Source organism: Chaetodon trifascialis, chromosome 1 (genome assembly GCF_039877785.1).
Source record: "Chaetodon trifascialis isolate fChaTrf1 chromosome 1, fChaTrf1.hap1, whole genome shotgun sequence".
NCBI lineage: Eukaryota > Metazoa > Chordata > Actinopteri > Chaetodontiformes > Chaetodontidae > Chaetodon > Chaetodon trifascialis.
The window spans coordinates 20,715,414-20,739,045 of NC_092056.1; the positions used below are offsets into that span (position 1 = coordinate 20,715,414).

At 45.9% G+C, this 23,632-nt stretch overlaps 1 protein-coding gene across 2 annotated transcripts in view; it reads left to right on the forward strand.

Annotated features, from left to right (window-relative positions):
* Positions 1-292: 292 nt before the first annotated feature.
* Positions 293-23,632, forward strand: part of tln2a (talin 2a) — an 86,330-nt gene continuing 62,990 nt past the window's right edge. For both annotated transcript variants that reach the window (XM_070958749.1, XM_070958757.1), the window contains exons 1-2: positions 293-432; positions 22,094-22,141. The gene's annotated coding sequence lies outside the window, so the exon portion shown is untranslated. The remainder of the gene's footprint in view (positions 433-22,093; positions 22,142-23,632) is intronic.

Consider the following 23,632-nt stretch of genomic DNA (forward strand, 5'->3'; position numbering starts at 1 on the left):
TGTTTACATATTAAATAACTAACATGATAGCCTGCTGACAACCGGTAATTAAATAGTGGAAATATTCTCAAAGTGAGATAATTACACTTAAAGGTCACAAAATATTTATATTATGACAAATAAATAGAATTCAAACCATCCCCATGTGTCGTGGCTGCTGACTACAAAGGTGTGTGGATGGACTACAAAACGCTTGGTCCATTAATAATGACGCATTTCCTCTTTGCCCCACCGTGGGATTATCTCCCCCCTCCCCATTTACACACACACACATGCACACACACGGAGCCGCTGCCGCTGCTCACACACTGCCCGGCCACTTGGAAATTTCCCTCAACGCGGAGGATATTTTACTGCTGAGGAGCGGGACTGTCGGCTAATGTGCATCTCCAGGGCTGACTCGCTTGAAATGCCCCAGTAGAGAATCTGAAGGTACGTTCACAACCCGGTAATCGGCTTTATTCTGCTGCCCATCTCCCCCGCAGCAGATCCGTCTGACCTTCTCTCCGACCAAAGCGTTAGAATAAAAACGCACGCCTTGTGTGTGTGTGTGTGTGTGTGTGTGTGTGTGTGTGTGTGTGTCTCTGTCTGTCTCTGTGTGTGTGTGACTGCGCTGCTCGGCTTTTGAATGGATCGGCGCTGTAAGTTGTGTTTCTGAGGCTACGATGCTCCCGTGAATCTACCAAAACTTGTGGAGCCTTAAATTGTCGACTTCCCCAGCGGCATCGGCTCGGTTTTGAGGTGACTTTACGGACCTCGGGGCTGCTGCAGGGGGTCGCCTGCATGACGAGCCTTTTTCTGGGGGGGCAAAGCTGTTGTTTTTGAAGCCGCAGGATTCAGCATGTGGACAACGGAGGCTCGGCTCTGAGGTGGGTGTGCAGGCTGAGAAAGGCATGGGTTCACGGAGATTGCATTGCACCGGCCAGGGTCTCCGCCATGTTAAATTACCATCTCAGCCAAGCTGCCACAGGCAATTGTTTCCAACTTTTCCCCTCTAATAATACGTGTCAGGGAAGCACACATGAAAGGGCGGCCACCTGTGCAAAGCGCGTGGCTGCTGCGTTCAAGGCACCAACTCCTTGAAGCATAAAACCCTCTGAGCTTCACCAGAATGCCAAACATCTCGCAGCCTTATTTCCAGCTCTATCCAGCATGTTTGTCCACGCCTGGGTGCCGCTCTCCGGCTGAGCCGCGCCAGGTGCTCATCGCGGTCAAGGTGATGATGATGATGAGCAGCATGAGGAGGAACATGGTGGAGAGTGATGTGTGGCCTCTCCGCAGCGGCTGTACCTCCCAGGTTCAGTGCTTTGAGTTGAGGACGGCTGCCTGGATCGTCTCCACGCTGCCACACCCCTTCATAGAGAGACGAGCCTCTGCCAGGAACGCCAACCGCATGCTCTGTCTGTTGCTCTCATGGTGTCTTTAAAAGCGTCCTCCCGTTTGGTGAGGAAATGGAGTGGAGCGATCACCTGCTTGTGTGCCAAGTTGGCGCCCGAGCATCAGTACACCCTGTGCTAGTGCTACAGTGAGTGGATCAGTGCGTTTCAGTGAGCTGGTGTGGGACTTAGGGGGCAGGCCTGACAGGGTCATGGGAGATTTGAGGAGGGTCAGCAGCGAAGCAAGAGATGCCTGCGATGTGCAAGTTTAAGGGGCAAAAGTAAATCCCCTGAAGCTTCCCTCTCTCTCTCTCTCTCTCTCTCTCTCTCTCTCTCTCTCTCTCTCTCTCTCTCTCTCTCTCTCTCTCTCTCTCTCTCTCTCTCTCTCTCTCTCACACACACACACACTCCCTTCCCCGCTCCCCCTCTGGCTGCCTAGACCCTGGCTTGTCAGAAAAAGACACATGACCTTATAGGCTGCTGCAGGCTCCAGTGTGTGTGTGTGTGTGTGTGTGTGTGTGTGTGTGTGTGTGTGTGTAATGCCTCAGGAACGAGTGCTCTCCTCTGACTGCTTTCTTACACATCCTCTAGGTATGCCTAACATCAGCCCGAGTGTTGAGATCTTTTTGCATTGAGGACAGCATTTCTTGTGGAAATGGTTGAAGGTTATTAAATATACTACTCCCCACACCAACACCACCAACAACAAAAATCTATAGTTAATAAAGGTGAGAAGAAAATTGCGGCAGCAGCGCGAGAATGTCATCCCGTCTCCTCAAGTTGCCCCGTGTTAAAATGTGTCCTTTCAAAATGGCAGCTCTCGTCTAATGAGCCGGGCCCGTGTTCCTCTGCACTGATCAGCTCGGCTTCTGTTTCATCTCTGAAAATGTCATTTTCTCAAGCCTCATAGTTAACTGTGACTATCGGCTGCTGCTGCTGCTGCTGCTTAGTATGCGGCGCTGCCACCAGCCACAGCACTGATCATTTATTAAACTGACCAAACTCTATCTGGCTTTCCTGACATAAAAACAGCAATCAGACGCTTTTCATTATACTAGCGGCTGCAGTGACCTCTGTGGAGGATGTGTTCATGCATCCATTATGCTATTAGTAGTTAGAGACCAATCTTCTCAAAGCAGAGTGATCAACAAATATGCTCTTATTGTGCAACTGTTCAGTTATTTATTGCTGAAATTAGCAGTAGGAAAGGAGAAGCACTGTGAGTCTTCAGGAAATGATGTTTAAGTCTGCACATAATGAAAGCTGAAAGCATATTAACTGTGCTTTGCGTTAATGGCTGGGATTAAAATCAATCTTTAAATGACTGTTTTAGTATAACCTGTCATCCGCAGTCCTGTTGCCTTTGAAATATCTAACACAAAGATACTGAAGCAAACAATTTACTGTCTAATTTCCATCGTCATTCAGCCCTGTCTGTAGCCTTGGGGGAGTAGCATTCAATGGCCATGTGCTTCTGGCTTGTGAAGACCTTCAAGGCCAATCTCATCCAGTAGTGGATAGGTTACCAGTCAGCAGCACATGGCTAATTTATTGATTTGTCCCCTTTGTTCTGCATGGAAACAGGCCTTTGCTGTCACCAGCGACCACAGTGGAGGAAGTAATGAGCAACCCATAATGACACTTTAATCACAAGAGGCACCATGTTAATGCACTGGACCTCGGGAGGGGAGCCAACAGTTTGTTGCTCGTGCTCAGGCAGGTAGCACTGCTGAGTTCACAGGAAATGTCATGGCTGCCGTGGTCAGTCAGAGTTGTGGGGTCCAGCAAGCGCAAATCATTTCAATAACGTAGTTCCTGCAAGAGTTTGGAGGGCTGGTGTAAGTTAAAGGAAACGCTAAGCTTGCCATCTGCGTGTGTTTCTATGCAAAAGCTGCTGCGATGACTAGAGGGCTTTTTTCACGCAGGTGGGAGGGTGGAGAACAGAATTTGAGCTGAACAGAGAAAGCCTGCTTGGATTACATTTGGTTAAGTCTTTGACAGATTATTCGCAAAAATTTGTGACTGGCAGCATCCTGTGACACTCGTTCAGCAGTTGTTCTGAAGTAAACTTAATCTGCCGTTAATGTAGCAGCAACCTGCGTGTTTCCCAGTGCAGCTCCCAGTTCGTCACCTGGAACTCACCTGGAGCCTTAAACAAATGTTTGGAAGTGGTTGCCTGGTTGGTGACTAGGCATTAGCTCTTGGTTGCCAAAATTAGCAAAGGTAATTTGCCATCGTTTTGTTTGTTTGACTCATAATGGTTTTATGTGATTAAACAATCAAAGACCATCATTAATGCATTAAACTGCATGTTTGTAAGGTATCATACATGAATTGGCAGGATGAGTGTTGAAGAGTCTGAACGATAACCTCATGCAATCATGATCTGTTTGGTCAGACCGCAGCTGCTCTTGATCTGCAGTTGAAGTGTTTAATGGCGACGGTGTTGAGCCTGCATTGCCTGATTTACAGCATGGTGTCTACTAGCCTTGGCGTTATGGCCGCCCTCTTTTGTGACTCCAAACCTTGTGTATCTACGATGCGTCTTCTAGAATGAGCAAACACACCTTCTGAGTGGTAAAGTCTATGTATGCCATGCAGGCTTGATGGTATCATTTTGCATGAATTTATCCCTGTTTTGTTTGACCTCAGTACTCCAGTATGTTGGATGGGTTCTTCTGTGATACTGATGTGCTGTCATTCGCACACTGCCCTCACTGTCGGTGTTGGGCTGAAAAAATCATTAGTCTCATAATGGGTTCAGGCAGCCATTGCTGTTGGTCCCTGGATGCATGCATGTAATTCGATTGAATCTTTAAGAGACTGAATTCCATTTTTGATACCATTTATGTGTGCCGACATTTTTCTGCTGCAGCCAGTATTTACATTCTGTGAATACCTTTCTATATAGTGGGTTATATTGTTGGCGGCGGAGTCGGCCATTCCTGCCCTGGGCTTAACTTGCCTTCCTATTCGAGTTTGTTTGTTTACCCTAAACAGATAAACCAGTGGCTACTCAACGTTGTTTTCTGTAGCGCTGAAATGCGCTTGCTGTTACTGTGGTGACCATGGTTGTCGCCAAATCAACTTGGACTGAAATGTTGAGGATTACTGTTTTAAAGTTTCATACTACATGACTGGCAGTATTTTTAACCAACTGCACTTCGCATAGTTTGGTGCCTTACAAAGTGCAGTTGAGACACATTTTAAGTGTTGTAGTGGTAGTATGGGGGGGGGGGGGGTCCAAGTCAGGCAGAGGAATGTCTGGCTTAGTTCAAGTTAACAGTATCACAGAATTTCACACTTCGTTGTGACCAAGCCGAGGCATGCGTAACCTTAAACATAAGAGTCAAATCACAAAATTCCAAGCAGGACCTCCTGTGAGAAGTGGCCCCCTGTGACCGGCCCTTCCCAATTTACAGGACTTCACTGAGCTCAGTATCAGACAGAAAACACATTGAATCCCTCTCCATGCTCCTGTGTTCTCGCTGCAGCCTCGTATTAAAGGGAAGGGTTATAATTCGCAACAGGCGAGGTGGACAAAAATATTCAAGAGTCACTGTTTTGAGCCAAATCTTGTTTTTTGTAAAGATCAAATGAAGAACTCATGATATCAAAAATGAAATCACTGTCAATGCCGAAGCTGCTGCACAGGTTGGAAAAGACTGAAGCCATTCATGGTGAGACTCATCAGTGGTGAAGTTTGTGAAGTGGTAATGTCTGTCATAATTGGATGGATGCAGCAGAGGCTGCCTTCTTGGCACATCCCCTCTACTTTCTGTTTTTCCCACCTCCCACTGAGTTCTGGTTTGCCTGCCTTCCCACTCAGTCCACCCTCCAATGTGCATTGCATCACAAATGTAAGCCAGTACAGTGGTTGCCTGCCAGTAACATGAAGAACTGTTTCTGCACAACTGGCCTGTGCTAATTGATTGGTTTTAAATACTCCGTATGACTCAAGGACAGGAAATGTCCGCCGTGTTTTTTCAGTCTATAATTAAGCCTGGAGTGTGTTTCAGGAGGAGCAGGCTGTCTGAGCGACTGGTGCCCTGCAGCGGTCTGCATACGTGGTTCTGTGTGTGCTGAGATGCAAGTCAGTGGACCCCCAGTCTGGTTTAAAAATACCAAATTTTGGTCATGCTGAACAGACTGGAGCATCACTTGCCAGTTTGGTTGTCATAGTGATGGGGGATGAAAACTCATGCTGCCTACTACTTAGTAGGCATTTTCAATAGGGCTGTTCATTTGAACGGTTACCCCCATAGAAGAGCACATTTGTGACACTGACTGTGCACAAAATATTCAGTTTTTTGCCTTTCTTCCAAAAAAAGATGATAATCCTACGAAGCTGTTTCCGTAGCTAATGAATATGAATATTCCACTTATATTCCTGTTTACATGCACCTGTGCATACTGTTGATGTCCGCGTCTTTCATAATGTTTCATGGTAGGTGTGTCTCTGCTTCCTAACAGATAAATGGGCTTTTCTTCTGTGCATGCGTCTCTGCACCAGTCTCACAAAGTGTTGGCTAGTTTGTTTACAATGCACAGAGATGACCGTAAACAGGCAAGAGGCGGTGTGTTGAAAACTGCGATGCTTATTCTGAATGAGCTCTATACATGTCCAAACAATGCTCCTCCAGCCTGAATAATATTGGCATATCGCACATGTTTAACTGGGAAATGCTACATTCAGATTGAGGCCTAATCTGCAATATACAACAAGAGTATGCTGTTTACATGACCTGAATCAAATTCTGCATATTGTCATATTGGGATTAATAGTGGAATATTTGTGTGCATGTAAACGTCAATGCTCGGGACCACAGATGTTTATGTATTGTAATGGATTGAGATCAGTGGACAGTTTGCACATCCATGTTTCAGAGTATGATGCATCTTGTATGGGCAGAATTCACTGTTCTGCCACACTGACCTGTCGTGTGCCCCACATGAGAGCTTCCATTCTCAATGCAGCGATTAGCTTTTTGTGCTAAAATGTCCTTGAACAACACATTATTGTGCCTCTTGTGCTTAGCCTTTAGTTAGAGCATGCATGCATGCTTAGATGTTTCAAGATGACGGGGAGCTGTAAAGAGTTGTCTTTACCGTATTATGCATCTATTTGATTGTCACATGACACCGGGCTAAATATGACATGGAACTTGACAGAAGCCTGTGGTGAGATGAGGTGAAGTCCTCCCTGTTTAAGTTTGGAACTTCGAAATGAATACCAGCTTTAAGTATCTTCTTTACTAGCTTCCCAGAACTGCACGCCACGGGGCCTGTGACAGCGTTTTGGCTATAAATATGTTAACACAAGCTTAAATTGTCTAATTGTCTGCTCATGATTTTAAAATTGCCCCTAGACTTCAGCCTGCTTTCATATTTTGCTCATTTAAGTAATTGTATTTAATTGGTCGGTGTTCACTTGGCTGATTTCCTTTTCCTTGCCATTTTGCTAATATTGTGCCAGCACGCTAAATGAGGAAAATGCTTAACATTAACAGAACGGAACAGAGAAATAAACAATGGTGTGAAGATCCTTTGAGTTGCACAGACGTGCGTCAGAACGAGTCAAACCCAGACTGGCTTCATTTCTGCTCTGAAGCGTGTTTCAGGTTGCAGCTGAGCTCTTCGGCTATTACTGGTGTGCGTCTCTGGCAGAAGTCCCTGCTGCCATGGCTGCCACCTTAAGGCTCATGCCTCTCAGTCACTAGGGCAGAAATGTAACCTAATCAGGTGTCTGCTGCTGCCTGTACATGAGCGCGCCGCACTGCGAACACAGTGCAGATTGGCTGTTTCGTATGCGACCACGTGTGGCCCAGCGCTCCTGTGAACCATGTTACCAGCTGCATATGACACCCTGTAATTTTCATATTTCATTCACTTGGATTCCTTAATACTACTTATATTGCTTTGGGCAGTAAAATGTGTTTTCCTTCCTCCCTCCTCTTCCTTCTGCTTGGAGCCTATTTAATCACACCAAAGTTACCAGAAAGTGCCGCAGTCGCTCAAGGGTTAAAGAGGCACCCTTATTACATAGAGATTGCCGGTTTGCTTCCCCAAACCGAGTCAGAGTTTGCAGCTTGGAAGCGAACCATGTAACACCCTCTCCACCACAACAAGTGTTCCTGAGCAAAGAGCTTTATTTAGATTCACTCAGCGGACTACTTGATGTCAAATGCTGCTTGTTGTGGTTATTTTTGGTATCTTATCCAAAGTGTGTTTGCGTGCATGCTCCAAGTGCTACAGCCGAATCAGAAAACATTGCTAAATGCTATATGTGTGGCAGTAAAGGCGACTGCAGTCTAAACCCAAATCTGTGCGGTAGAAATTGATGGCACTGTAGGAGGAGAAAAATCAGGCTGGGCGTCTGAACAAGAGAAGATATCAATTGAATGTACAACCAAATTTGAAGGAGGGGGATGACTGCACACAGCTTTGATGGTTCTGTCAGCCCCATCCTTGTATTTTAAAGCTGAAATCAAGCACCGCTACATCTAAGTTTCCTCTGCTGCTTTGAAGATCCCTCAGCAGTTGGCTGTAACGGCATCTATTCCCAAAGTCTCGAACAAATGGCGTTCTCATTACTCAGCGTGTTTGTTTTCTGTTGACAAATTTCAACATTTGTATCACTCATCGAATTATTTTTGTCCCTGTGATGTTGTGGTTTGTGAACATAATCCGGCCTTGGAATTCCCCAGGAAGTGAGTGCGGAGCAGCTTGTTGCTTTGTTGAGCAGGGGTGAGCGAACATTCTGGGAGTGCTGGAAATGAATCCCACCCCTCCGCTCCTCCTCGGCCCTCCTGCAGCCCGGGGCGTCTATTCTTGGTTTTCTCATGGGGATAAATTCTTGCTGCAAATGTTTGGTGGCTAACCTGCATGGGGAGTAACCCCCTCTCTGTATGACGCCACCCTACTGGCAGAGAAGGCACAGAAGGAGAAAATATTCCGGATGTGTGATGAACAGAGCGTTGAAATCAGGGATCGCACTTAAATCACTCAGGCTGTTTTCACACCTACGGTTCGTTTGCTCTTGTGCAAATAAGTTGGGGAACTTGGTGCATTTTAGAGATATTGTTACACAACTGATTCACAGGCTGTTCAGTACAACGGATCTTCATTTCCAGAATTGTCTAATCGATCACGCCGCAGCTTTGCAGAGCGCTTCCATGCTGGTTAAGCCGGCTGAGTTCTTCACGTCCATGAGGCAACACCTACAGTTGCGAGACTCTCAAAAAAGATTTGGTAATTCTCTGGAGCTGAGTTCGTGTGACAGGCTGTTGTTTTGTCTGATAATTGAAAATGATCAGCTGGAAAATTCAAGTCTAAAGTATATTGTTCTGTGATAAGACTGGATGTCAGTGTTTGTTTTACAGATGTGACGTGACAGATCTGACACATGCTCACTGGCTCTTTTTTTAAATGAATTCCTTTTTTATGTCTCATGTTTTCTAGTCTCAGTGATTAGCGTTGAGTTCCCTCCTCTGCCGTGCAGTGAATCAGGGTGCAAAGTGCACGTTGACAAATTTGGACCCACGATCACCCATTGTGGCATTCGACCGCGAGCTGGTGAAATTGTTTTGACACTACTGCTGTTTGAAAATGTCCATGAGCAGTTTTTTCCTCAATTTCCGATACTTTTGTGTCGAATGTGTCTGGCTCTGCGGCCCTCTCAAACACATCCAACCTGACACTGCAAAATCCTGCTGATGGACTCCACCAGAAATAGCACTTTAAGTGGCTGTTAATGTATGACTGTTACACAATCGTGCTGTCAGTGCTCCTTGCCCTTGGCCGAAACCTCTCTGTCTGGAACGGTCTTGCTTGCACTCTCCACCTCCCCGCGAGCCTCTGATGTTGCTTGTGGAGGTTGTAGAGTTTGAATAGAGCTATATAAGGGAAACCATTCTTTGTTTATTCGTTAAGAGAGAGTGCATGGGAGCGCTGCCAGGCCTCTCAGAGAAGAAAATGGGGACAGAGAGGAGAAGACGAAGCACCACTCAAACTGAGTGTGCTCTGCTATGTGGAGCTGTAAACGTTGCTCCTTTTTTTTTTGGGAGCAGCGTTATGAGTGTGGCAGCTGGCTTACATTACATGTAGAAAGCTCAGTGTTAATCAAGTGGCTGAAAATAGCCTTTTATTTGTGCGCCGTGCTAAGGGCAGTGGCGCTAATGCAGCTAGCCACAAGGATGCAGTGGTTACTTCAGACGCCTGCCAGTGACTTGGTCTGCTGTCAGTAGACTTATGAGCAGTGGAGCCCGTTGGAGGGAGGCCATCCACCTGCTGCAGGCTGCACCTCCTCTGCCAGAGCCACGTGTAGTTTAGCAACTGTAATAGATTAGGAGTGGGTGCGTCTTGGTTGTAGCTAGTGAAAGCTGCAAAGAAGAAAAATAAACACTTTGCAGTTTAGTTTGAGGGTTTGTTCTTGAAAAGTGAGCTGAGAATATTCCTGCCACTCCAGTCAGGTTGCTCGAGTGCACTGGTGAGGGTTGTAAGTGCCAGCTGTCAGATGGCTGCTAAGTTATTCAAGGGGCTACCTGTGTCCACTGGATTTTTGTCATCTGCATTCGTAAACCGTATTAAATGTCAAGTGCTCCACTGTCTCTGGAGGCACTTTGCTAAAACATGACTGGGGGTGAGGAGATTATTCTTTTATTGAAATAGCATCTTAGGGCTAAATCTGTCCGAGGGCCCCCACTTTTGATGGCTTAAATGAGACCAGCTGTCTATGGGAAACGCATTATATTATGCGATTAACAAGGCTTAAGTTTATTGGCTGTACAGTTGTCGTTTGGGTGGTGGAAGCCCGTAGTGGAGGTGGTGCTAAGTCATAAGTTGCAGTGCTCAGATTTGGTTGTCAGCTTTGTACAGTCAGCATGGCTGCACAGTTTGCTGTGGAATGAGATCGTCCGCTGGAGTCACTCTGTGTGAACGGCATGCTGTTTAGCAAGGCCTCGCCTGCAGTTTGTTGGTGTTCCTCTTTGTGTGGGATTAATGAAAAGCACGGAGATTTGATGCTTCATAAGAGCGCTTCTTTTCCGAGGCCCCTGTCTGCAAACAGTCGAATAATCACTTCTGCTCCCAGTTTGAATTTAATTGAGATAATCCAATATCAGTATTTTCTGCTTTGACAATTTAAAATAAGATGTTTATAGTAATCTCAGCTTAAAGTTTGTTGTGCGCAGTGTTTCATATTGACGTGTCTATGGGGAGCTTGTTCTCCAGCTGGCAGCGAGACAAACGCTGCATTGTCAGATTCCTCTCTTTTAAATGGACTCGGGCGTTTTGTCTTTTGGGCTCGGGGTAGAATGCCAGCCTTGTCCTCAGCCGGGTTACTTATCTCCCCAGTGCAGAGCATGCCCTCAGGGAAATTACTTCAGGGGCATCCCCACCCACCCCTTCACCTCCTCGACAACATGAGTGAATTATGTCGCTCCCTTTGAGTTTTTTTTACTTATCCTGTTAGAGTCAGGCGACCACTCAGAGAGCTACAAGATAATCTGTGGTTGTAAGGCTGGTAGGCAAACGCCAGGTGGGAAATTTATTGCTGGCTGCTCTGAAGGGAATGTTCATGCAGAGTTTCTGTGCTTTTTTTGAATTGGCAGCAGGCGCTGCTAGGATGGCGGATTTAAATGGCAGTTACAAGAGGCAGATGGGAAGTGAGATTTTAGTTTTTGATCTTTTTTCCCACGTGTCAAGTGCCGCTTGTTCCCTGATTGGAGTTTTGTTAACTGTGCTGCCAAGCCTTTTACTTTCATGCAGCTGTGGGAGCAGGTGAACGCTCCTGAGCAACCTGGCATCCCCGTGCGCTTTGCACCGCCACACATTCCACATCTTTCCTGGACCCTGCAGGCCTGTTTTACAGCGGGCGGTGCTGACGAGAAGCAGCCACAGTTTTTCTGTTTTTACGAGAGTGGATGCAGAGGTGGTCTTTATTGGATCGTGTTAAGGTGGACGCAAAGATATGAAAGGAACAGAAGATATTCAGAAAATGCTTATTTGCTGAGATGCAATAGTGTTATCAATATTTCTGTGTGCATGATAGAGCACATCATTACTTGAATGTGAAAGGGGTTGCTCACAGTAATAAGCCCACAAATGAATGCAGAGCTCTGCGAGCTCATTGTTTGGGTTTTTTATGTTCTCGTTCATTCTTACAGCGTCATATTCAGACACAGCGATGGAGTTCTGCAAACTGACCGCACACTGAACAGCAGACGGACACAGTTAGCGACTAGCTGGTGAACATACGGGAGCATTTAGCACCTGAGCAGCTAGATATGTATTTCCCCCAGGAGCTCACTTCAACTGAAAGCTAACGTTGCTCCATAACTGCTGAATGTGAAGCTAAACAGACAGTTGTTGTTGTGATTAAGAGTTTAATTCCACTGCCACCAAAACATCAGTTTAGCTTTATATTCAGCAATTATCGATACTCAGACTACTTCCTTTAAATCTGTCATGGTGGGAAAGTTTACAAGTAGCTTAAACATAGAACATGGCAAAAAAAAAAAAAAACAGCATTTAGTCAGACTTTTTTGAGCAGCATTTTTGTCATTTTGTCAGTGTGGATTAATTCTCCAGAGTTGAGGCTGTCGTCCTCACTGTAATAATTGCGGCATTGTGCTGTGTGCATTGATTTCCCAGTGCTGGCCTCCTTCCCTGCTGTCTCTGCCTCTCGGTGTGGTTGTGGTATTCCTGCTGAAAGATAAGCCGTCCTGGAATCAGCCCCGGTCTGCTGACCTAGCAGGACACCGTAGCAGCCCCCCCCGCCATCTCTTTGCTCCCCTCACCCCTATCTCCATTTCACCACCCCTCCTGTTCACTCCTCAACCCTGTGGCTAGCGAGCATGTCAACACCTCGGCCTGCAACCCAGCCACAGGGATGAAATGACACAGGTTGCCTCGCTGGGCTGTAAATCAGAGCACACATCTGGTGAATGGATGAAGGGTGCTGTATTGATGGACAGAATATTCACACCGTCTGCGTGACATTTTTTTATTGCGTTCGTCGGGGTATCTAAAAAATGGACTCCCCGTGCTGGCTGGAAATGGGTGACCTGACCTTCATTTAGATGCCATTGTTTTTGCTGTCACTCGCCTGCAAAGACATAAGAAATAATTGGCCTGAGATTGTTTATGGTTGATGATTGGTCAGAGGAGGAAAATCAACCCTACCCCTCTTTCACACTCTAAATCCTGGGAATGCTGTAACCTATATTTTGTGCCGTCTCTTTATCTCATTTACTCTACAGCTACATTAAACTAATCAGATAATGACTGCATTTTGCCACTGTGAGAAGTTGTTTTGACACAGATAACTAAGTCACACAGCTTAGCCTATAAACCAGTTTGAAGTTATTAGAATGGCGGACCAAGCCCTGATTTCTGGAGGGATTTTCCACAAATAGAAAGCATGTTTCGTTACATGACACAAGGGTAGAATCTGAGAAAGGACCAGATGGATTTGTGCTGCAATGATTGCATTCATGTTCGAGGCCAGAAGCTGAAAAGCAGGGTTCAAGCAATGGTACAGGGGGTGATATACGCTCCTGCAGAAATCTAATGCTTTAACAGACAACCGCATACGAACCTGTCGTACAATGTGATGTTGTTGAATGTGATGTTCAACGGCTGCACAAATTACAGGCGTTTTGATTGGCAGAATGTCTGTCTTGAATAGACGCTGTGATGGTGCCTCCACTTTGTGCTCCAGTGGCTCCCTCACTGAGGATGTGCTCTTAGTTTCTTTAGATCCTAAATGAAGTCATTTACCATTTAAATTAGCTGCAGCCATGGTGTGTTTCTACTCCTCTCCAGGCTCTCAGTCTGTGCGTGCGTGCGTGCGTGCGTGCGTGCGTGCGTGCGTGCGTGCTGCGTGCGTGCGTGCGTGCGTGCGTGCGTGCGTGCGTGCGTGCGTGCGTGCGTGCGTGCGTACGTGCCATTGCCAGCTGACTCACCAGACAATGCAGAGTATTTAATGTGGATGAGGTGAATTGGGAGCGGCTCCTGCCTGCTACTAACAATAGAACTGACAAGCAAGGGGCCAGGCTTTCACTTTGCAGACAGCAGTAAAAAAAACGGGCATGGAGTAGCTGGATTGTTCACCCTTAATAGGCGGCTGCAGCCCTGTAAGGCAGTTTACCTCGCCGTGTCATGTTTTTCTTCTTCTTCAGTGTCCCTCAGCCTGTGCGCAGCCATCAGCCTGCTGCTTAATTGGTTCTCTTGCCTGCCAGTTGGCTTACCTGGCTGAAATTGTTATCACATCAGCTCGTCCTGGAATTGCAGGGGACTTTTTCAAAAGGGGCTTCAGGCAAGTGTCGCACCAACAGCGTCACTCATCCATTTAGAAAACCTTAACTGCAAAAGCTGCTAATGGAAAAGATAAGCAGCGGCGGAGCAGTGCTTATCCTAATTAAAATGCACATCAATCCATATAGCTGTTGACTGAATTGGGTTTTGGAGGCCAAAGCGGCTGGAGCTACAGTAGCAGACAGTCAAACAGTCTGCTCACTGCTGTCCACCCAATGAGCGGATTAGAGGACTCCCATATCTTTACAGCTGAGATGCAAAAGAAGATTAGGTCGGCAGCTCGTGAAGAGGGCCGGCCCGTCCTAATCTGCGGGACCGCCGGAGTGAGACACTGCCTTTTTAAACCGGGCTTTGATGATTTATTGTATCTTGTAAATGATGTGCTCACTCCTGTGGGTGCCTCTGCCTTTTTTATGGGTCATTTGTTTGGATGAGTTTATTTCAGCATGTGCCAACCAGCATGTGAGGCAGCACATTACACACAGAACAGCTCCCTTAAAGTCAGTTACTGTCTTTCTCTAAAGCAACTTATGCAGCATTCTCATTAGCTGCGATGCTTTTTCAGCAGCTGTAATGGGGGACATCCAGATCTTAGTGTTCCACTGTAAACATTATTACCACACACAGAAGCAATTCACAGTATCCAGTAGCTTTTAGATGTACGCCACAATGACTTGCACCATATTACTGTGCACATTCATACTGTCCTCGTTACAGCGTGGTTTGGTTTCACGTCCACGTTGAGATCTCAGCTCCTGGTGGTGTTGGGGTTCATGCAAAGTGACCAGGCGGTGTAACCAGAGCCCAGTATCTACTGTGCTCATGGAGACGAAAGCAGGATTTGGTTGAAGCTCCTCTGCTATGCCACGACTGCTTGGCAGCCGGTATCTCCACAACCAGCCCGACCCCCATGCTGGCCCAAGTCCCAGCTTTTCTGCCCTGGACCTCAGCAGGCTTCCCTGGAAACCTTGTTCAGGATTCTTTGGCGTGACAGCTGGTGTTTTTTGTTTTCACTGGCCGTCTATGTAGTGGCGTGTCTCCGACAGTTGCAGTTTAGTCTCTTTTACCTCAGCTCTGTGTTTTCTGTGAAGGCCGCTCTGTTCAGCTCTTGCGATGGTGGGAGAGGAAGGATCTTTCTCACACGACCTGCCTTTCAGGGTCAAACATTCTGAGGGAATTCTCCAAGGCAGCATTTATCGTGGTGACGAGTGTTGGTTAATGAGTAGCAAAAAGGACATTTGTGATCGTGCAGAACAAGAAAAACACTTGGTTTGGGAAATGTCGGCCAGGATCGTGAGTAAAGTTGTCAGCTGCCTCAAGAACTTGCTAATGTGTCCCGAGAAGGCGTGAATGCTAGCACAATAAACTCTTTCAACATTTAATGGATTGTGTTGATGATGGGCACGTAACATTTTCCTCTATAATCTTCATGTCGGCTTCTTGTTCGTTAGCCAGGATGTGCTTTTGCCTTCCTCACATGTTATTTTAAGGGAGCTGCTCAGAGGTGCACGTAGGGAGGACTCGCCATCACTTTATTTACTGCTACAGACCAGAGGGAAATTGTCAGTGCAATTTCTTCAGACTATTAGTGCAAAATGTCAACTTCATGAAGCATTCATACTGAAATCCAGAGCTGATGTTCTGCTCTAATGGCACCTGACTGCAGGCTCTCCCAGCAAACCGTGAAAAATTGTGGTTTTCACCTTTTTATATGCTTGTCAGAGAGCTTATGAAACTCTCACTTCATCTCGTCACACATTGGGTTACAGTGTTCAGCCAGAGAGCATTAGGACACGCACGCACACACACACACACACACACACACACACACACACACACACACGCACACACACATGGGCACATGCACACTCACACAGTGGGCCCTCTCTCACAAGCTAAATAAAACAAGTGCAAACCAAATGTAAACCACAAATGTAAACACACTGTTCCCTCTCTGCTCGCCCCCCAAACTTGGCCTGATGGCTTTGATTCCATTCATGGAACTGGGAGTCAGCCCGAACAGGGATGAGGGTCTGTGTAATTGAATTGGTAGCTGTGCCCCCCGCTCCCTTCTCTAGAAGGGCAGGACTAATCATTGAGAATCTGCTGTGCCCTCCCAAGAGAGGGTCGAATAGTTGCCTTGTATAGAAGAGAGACCAGGCTTGCTCTCTCTCTCTCCCTCCCTCCCTCCCTCCCTCCCTCCCTCCCTCCCTCCCCCTGAGATTGTCTATACCTAGACCAGATTAAATGGTGGGTCTGGACACACGGCTCCTGACCCCGTAACCTCTAATAGGGAGGCTATGTAAGACCTGTGTGTGCTCGCATGTGATGCACAGCAACAGCTGTTGTCCAGATGCCCCCCCCCACCCCCCCACCCCCCAAATATAGGAAAAAAAGAGTTAATGAAAGAGAATCCCAACCCCAAAGAGGTACAGATGAGGCTCGGGGAACATGTGCCGTCTTTGTGAGTCACAAAATGCTCATTCATGACGATCCCATGCACTGTTTGGAGCGCTGTGTGTGGGCGTAAATGAGCGTGTGTGTAAGCTGTTGGCATGTAGGGAAATGAATATTATGAGGCGATCGATAATCAACACAGAAGTAATCAGCAGCTATTTTCCCTACAGTCCTCCTCTGATGATAATAGCTGCTTTTCCTTTGTCTTAAAGTGATTATCTTTGTGGTTTGGACCTTTGGTTGGACAAAACAAGCTACTTGAGAACATTTTTCACTCATTTCTGTCATTTCATGGACTAAATGATCACTGATTGATTAAAAAAATGAAAACAAATGTGCTGATTGCTCCATAATGAAAGTTTGTGATTTGTTTAGGTGAGATTTGTGTTTCCATCCAGCTTTGCACGTGTGAATTTTCAATGCTTTGTGCACCTTAAACAAAATGTCATTGATGTCTGTTGTATATGAGCGGCAGCAGACGTCTCACAGCTGGATATCTGAAAACTACAAAGGACAAAAACAGAACTGTCTGCATGAATAGATGCCGAAAGAGGTTTCCCGTTCTCTTTTCCATCGCAGCCTTTAGGTATTGATCTTTTTTCATAACAGGAAAACATCATCAATGTCCCAGTTTTCCAGGTCAGTCAATGACTAGTCTGTGATTAATAGGATCACAATCAATTCCCCACAGTCTGAAATGTCGAAAATATATCGCTAACTCATATATACACACACAGACGCAGCGAGAGCAGATGCTTTGTGTTTATAGAGATGGAGGCATTATTATTATTGGGAGTGGTGCACGGCTGGGTGCTGCTGGAAGACGGGTTCATTTACTTTACAGCATTTAATCTCCTTCATTCTGTGATCAGTGAAATTCTAGCTGATATTTGCACTGAGGCTGTGTTTCCTGTTTCGGGTGGTGGCAAGTGTTTACATTCATTAGAACTCTTCATGTTTTGCATGTTTCCCAGGTATTATGCACATTAATTAGTTTTGTTGCATGGATGTCTTTTTTTTATCTCTACTTTCATGTAAATCATTTTTTTCTACAGGCTAATAAGCTCTATATGATGAGTGCAGTTTCCTGACAGGTGGCTCCCAATGAGAGGGCGGCGGGTAATGAGTCCCCTACCACACAAGGAATTCCCCCCACCACCTGCATTTATTAAGCCCAGATCCCATGGACCCATTAAGCTAATTGCATATGGGGGTCTGCTGCTTATCCATGAGACTGGTAGAAGACACCAGACAATTAGTTAGTGGGCTCTGCAGTCAGTCTGTGCTGCAAGGCTGAGCTGTGATGTTGGCTGTGATTTAGGATCTTTAATCCCTCACTGCAGACAACTAGAAAGCAGCAGCAGCAGCATCGTCCTGACTTTGTTTTCTTCTTGGTTGCACTCATCCTGTTTCTCTGTCTGAGTCCTTTCTGTAGTACAGAGATGTTAATGCAACAGAGAGGGTTACTGTCTGTTCATTTTAGGGCTTTTTAGGCTTCAGTGTTGGGTTTCATTGACAGTGTTGGTGGAGCTGTGGGGTGTGTGTGGGGCACTGAAATGATTGGATTGTCCTTGATGCTACAGATAATGCCCCGTGGTCGTTGTTATTTCCTAGCGTGACAATTGCACCGAGCCAGTTGTCACGCTAATATGTATCAAATGAAGGAACATTTGTCTAGATCCACGTTTTGGATGATGATAAGCTTCAGTGGACTTGAGAAGGGAATGTATTTTAAAGGTCTGCAGGCTTCATTCATGAGACACAGGACTTCCCCTGACGATCCTCTCATCTCTCCCTCATTTCAAATTATTCCTTCAAGAGAAGCACATTAGTATATAAAAGTTTTTTTGTGCAAAAGTGTTTGGGGGCAAAATGTGATGGGAATGAGTAATGCTGTGCCCGAGTGAACAGCTGCCATTGTTCTTTGAGGTGGCCTACAGCAAGGAAATTAGCCCCCAGTCCCCATTCATTTGAATCAGTGGCAACAACTGTGTGTGCAATAAATCAGGTCAATATGATGAATTCAAACACACACAGACACACACACACGCTCCCTTCCACACACATATCCATACACACACCTTTGGTAGATAATATGAGTTGCCACTTTGACCTGTGTATGATCCAGCTGTGTTGATAGCGGGACATGTTGAGAAGTCGTAGTGGGCAGCTTTATTAAAGCCTCATTTTTCGGGCTGCAGCAAGGTGTTTCCCAGGCACCATATTGTCTGACCTGTCCCCACGCTGGTCCTCCTCTGCAGTGTGTGATTAATGAAACTGCAGGACGGACAGAACAATGAAGTCTCCAGCGGCTGATTGTGCTTTTTCAGATTGCCAGTGGCGATGTGCCCCTGCACTCCACCTCCGGAAACCCCAGGAGATCAGAGGAGTTTCCCTACTCATTTAATTTTTCACCAATTGTTTCTCCTGTCGTGTTTGTGGTCATTAAATCCGACAAGAGTGAATCAAACAAAATCAGATTCAGTTAATTTCATAACTGCTGCTCTCTGAGAATTCTCACCACCTTCGGTGGTGTTTCCTAAAAACTATGCATGTTGAGTTTTGCTCAAAGCAATCCCCCTCAGGCTCAGAGAAGAGACTAAAAGGAATGCAAATGCCTCTAATGTTGTGTGAGATAAGGTTTCTCTCTCCTCAAGTGTGTTTTGTTTGATTCGGGAGCTCGCGTTTATTTTCCTGGAGGCGAGAGGCTTAGCATTCCTGCATCATCACATTATTTTCAGCTCTTTCCAGAGATCGCTTGATCTGTGAGATACGTGTCCCTCCCATGTTGTTGTGGGTTTAATATGATGTGAGGCTGTGTTACTTGGCACCATGATAACCACTGATTATAAAGGACTATGAACACTGTGGAATACAGTCTACCATTTGACGTATAACAGTACTATTTAAATGTTAAGTAACACATTTTCCTATTTTGCCAGAGCAAACTAGTGTCCCTGAAATATGAGATCCTGTTGTCTTTCAAATTAAAGTGAAGTGGATAAATTGTGATGTCACTTGGGTGAATGTTGGCTGGAGATTTTTTTCACTCTGAAAATGAAGAAAAAGTCTGAGCGTCTGAAGTTAGAAAGAAGTGAGCTCAGCAGACCGCTCCTCATCTCTGCTAAAGGCTAGCGGCTCGAGGCCATATTGGCCGCTAGTAGTATAACACACCCAAATCTGCGCCTGGACTGTCAGTGGTCAAGTTGCATTTTGGGTAATGTAGGAAATGCAGAGATCATCTATTTTGCTCCTTTGTTTATTATCCTTCATTTTTAAAATTCTCCCTATTGACTCCCACAGTGTTAGAGGAGTCTAATGCTGCGTAGTTGGAGCAGAATCAGATCCTGCACGATTGCGATAAGCGTCATGCTCCTGAACCTTTTTCTCTCAGCCGTCGTTCTTTAACGAACACACAGTGCTAGAACCTACACTTCAGTGGAATTTGAAAAGCGAGTCACCGTGTGAATCAGTTACCTCCCAGTCAGAAACCTAAAACCTTTTCCTGCTCCCTGCCAATGTCAGCAAGTCAATGACACTCAAGGGACAGGTTGCTGCTGCTAGCTGCCTGCGCTCAAGCCGAGCTCTGAGGGAGTCTGATGAGTAAGCAGGTAATCAGAAGCCGGATGGACGCTTAGCGGCACCAGCCAATGTTTGCTTTCATCAGAGTGCAGCTGTTTGGATTTGACCCTCTAACATTACATTGTTTGGAATTCTTTGCTCTTGGATGGATTAATTGATGGATTAAGATGCTGCAGCCCTGCTTTCCTCTGAAAACCAAAAGACTTAATCCTATCACACCTGCGCTGTGTGTGAAAACAGACCACTTTACCTGTGTGTAGGTGTGCGTGGCTGATGCGTTCTTGCATCCAGCACAGTCTCGCTGAGTGTGTGAGTGTTGGTGTGACTGCAGTGCGTGCAAAGCCTCCCCAGGGGGAGAGAGGATCTGCACTATAGTGAGATCCTGCAGAGTGTTGCTTTTCCCTCCAGTGATCCACCTTGAGAGTGTCTCTTACTTGTCCCCCATCAGTCTCCGGCCTGTCAGTGGAGCGGCTGCAGCCTGTGTCATTAACTCTGGCTGCAGGCATTATACTGTGCAGCCTGGACAGGTGTAATAACCCACACTGCCTATTGTGAAATATTGTACTTGTCCTGCTGTGGATTATTCCAGTCCACTTGGAAACTTGAAGCACAGTAAAATGCCACATGGACCACATTGAATGCAGACCATGCTATACTTGACTATATGTGGCATTGTCACTGTTGTGTTATATTTCTGTCACTTATGTTTTCACAGTATGCCAGAAGCAGTGGACTCTCTGTTTGCTTGCAGAGGTAGAAGATAGTGTGCTGGGCTGAGATTTAGGAGACGGTCTTTTATGATCCTGAGGCTGGCTGGATGATTAACATCAAAATCCTTATTCGAAAGAGTGGAAGAGCCGCATTTTGATTAGCCTTAAAACACATTAACAGTGTCTTAACAAGCTGGGATTGTCTGGTGGCCATAGATTTTTGTCTGCTATAATGGCTGCAAATGTAGTTAATTTGTGTTGCTCTCAGTCAGCCAAAGAAGGTTTTATCGATAAAGAAGCACGATGTTTCAAAAAGTGTCTTTGTGCTCTTCAAAGAGGCCAGCGTAACAATGGGTCTGCATAAAGAAGCTGGCTGCTCCGTCCTAAAATGAGCCACAGCTGGTGGTTAATGGACAAGTGTCACAATCTTGCAGCAAGTCAGTTTAAGCATTTTGAACGATTCTCCTTATCAACAATGGATGATGATGATGATGATGATGATGATGATGATGATGATGATGATGAAAATCAACTTCTCACCGTTAGTGCAATGTATTTTTTCTTCACATTGACAGTTTCCCAAACTTTCCGTGAGTAATTTAAGTTTTAAAGGCACATGGTCCACGATGCTAAACTGATTCAACTGTAAGGTCCAAAGAGAGACGTGGGGAGAGCAGCCGCTGTCATGCAGCCCACTTAACTGTAAAGTTTGGTCCAGGTTTGCTTTGCACCCTCTGCTTGCATCACTCCCAGATGAATGCTGTCATTTGGATGTCATTTGTGCTGATGGCTGTTCATTTGTTCGCGCTGCCCTGGGGTTGTTTCTACGCTGTGTGATCGGGGCAGATTTAAGTGTTTTAGAGCACATTGGAGTGTTTGTGAAAGCTGACCTATCTGCCGTGCAGTGGGTCACAATAAGCAAAGGATCGGAGTTTGATCTAGCTAAATGTAGCCGATACAGTCAACAAAAATAAAGAAGAAGCCCCAAGCGGCCCTGATAACACTGCTGAACAAATCTCTTTCTAGAAAATGTCTGAATAAATATTTGCCTTGGGCACCACAAAGTAGGACACTGATGTCAGTTCAGCCACCTATAACAAGTTCAAACTGTTCCAAAGCTGATTTGCAGTGCGATGTGGACTGACTCTTCAGTGTACATACATATTTTATATGTTGAATTATTTATCTGACAGTGCAATCACATTATGATATTTCACTGTTTAATAATCCTCCATGTTCCAGTCTGCCTGGAAAAACCTTATTAGCATTGTTGCGTTGGGAAAGCAGCTCAACTGCAACATCATTTCTGTTTGATGACTTTGAATTTGCATTCATCCATTTGACCAGCTGTAATTGTCTCCTTATTCTTGACACCAAAGTTCTTATTATTTTGCGTATCTTCATTTTGTTTTGCCTCTGAGTTCATCTGATCCTCATGTGCTGCCCCATATGGCGTCACGAATTACAAATATCTAAAAATATATTGCTGAGCATTTTGTGCCTGGGGCTGTGTATGGAGCAGCATCACTCCTATGTGGATTCCTGTCGAACATCTGTATTTAGAGCAAAGATTGTAAAATGTTAAATGTAAACCTGTACATACATATTCTGTGCATTAACCTCACGCATGTTCCCTTTTCGTCTTTTCAGCTGCGAAGATCAGCAGACATCCAAGGCTGCATTTCCCTCAGCAATAAGGTAAGAAGCTGGTAACGGACACATAGTGTCTGTTTGGCCTGTGATTGGACAGACTGGAAAACGTCTGTGGGCAGTTAGTTTGAGCAGGTTTGGAAGTTGCAGTGTGTGTGTGTGCGCGTATGTGTGTGCGTGTGTGTGTGTGTACAGATGGTGTGCAGCACCACTTACACATGAAACAGAAGTGTGTCGGCTGTTCATTAAATTGAATTAAACTGTGAAATCACATATTTGAATAATAGAAACACTCTGTATGTTATGATGTGGAGGTGAAACATGATGTAGACGCAGACTTAGAGCCAATTAAATCGTCCTCTTTGCCAACACCTGCTGTCGTGATCATGGTGTATCACATCCACTTTAGAAAGGGGTTTGTGAAGTATGGCTGGTAACTACGGTAATATTCTACTGCAGGGTGCTACCTTGCGTCAGTGTTGGTGTTGTTGTGCAATTCCATGTGAAATCCATTCCGTGTTTGTCTTGGCTAGACTTGTCAGGATAAGGAGCAGTTTCCAGCCTCCAGGTCACCGTAAGGACGTTAACTGTGAAAGAGTTCAAGCCTGGAAGCTTTTGTCATGATAGTCTTTATCCTGCAGGCTCTTTGCTTTTCTCTGTTGCTCTTAATGGCAGCAGCAGCTTCAGCTTCTCTGGATTGTCTCGCACTGAGGTTTAGTCCGTTTCATTATTTGTCTTTCATGATTCACTCTCTTCACTCGCTCAATCACATGAACACAGTGAAAGCAGGGTGCCTCACACGCTCCGTCCATCCATTTTCCTCCACTGATCCGTGGTCAGGTTGGCAGCAGGCTAAGCAGGGTATTCCAGTCTTCCCTCTCCTTTTTCACTTTCCAGCTCCTCCTGGGGATCCCAAGGTGTTCCCAGACCAGATGAACTGGATAATCCCTCCAATGAGTTCTGGGTTTACCCTGGGGTCTCCTCCCCAGTACCAGAAAACCTCAGTGGGGAGGTTCCCAGGAGGCATTCTGATCAGATGCCTGAATCGCCTCGACTGGCTCCTTTTGACATGGAGCAGTGGCTGACCTCAGGATGTCTGAGCTCCTCACCCCCTCTAAGGCTGAGCCCACTGCTTGTATCCGTGATCTCATTCTTTTGGATGAACTCACGACCATAGTAAGGGTTTGAATGTAGATCAGTAAATGCAAAGCTTTGCCTTCTAGCTCAGTTCCAACTTCATGCCGCACGTCCACCCAACAACCCATTTTACCGTCACTTTCGCAAACAAGATCTCAAGATGCTGGAACCCCTTTGTCTTGGGCAGCAGCTCATTGCCAACAGAGAACCATGGCCTCAGATTTGGAGGTGCTTACTCTGATCCCGGCTGCTTCATACTTGGCTGCAAACCACGCTGGTGTGAGCTGAATGTCGCGGTCCGATGAAGCCAACAGACACGCATCATGTGCAGAAAGCAGAGATGCAATTCTTAGGACCCCAAACTGGAGCATCTCTTCACCCCGGCTGCACCTTGAGGATTAG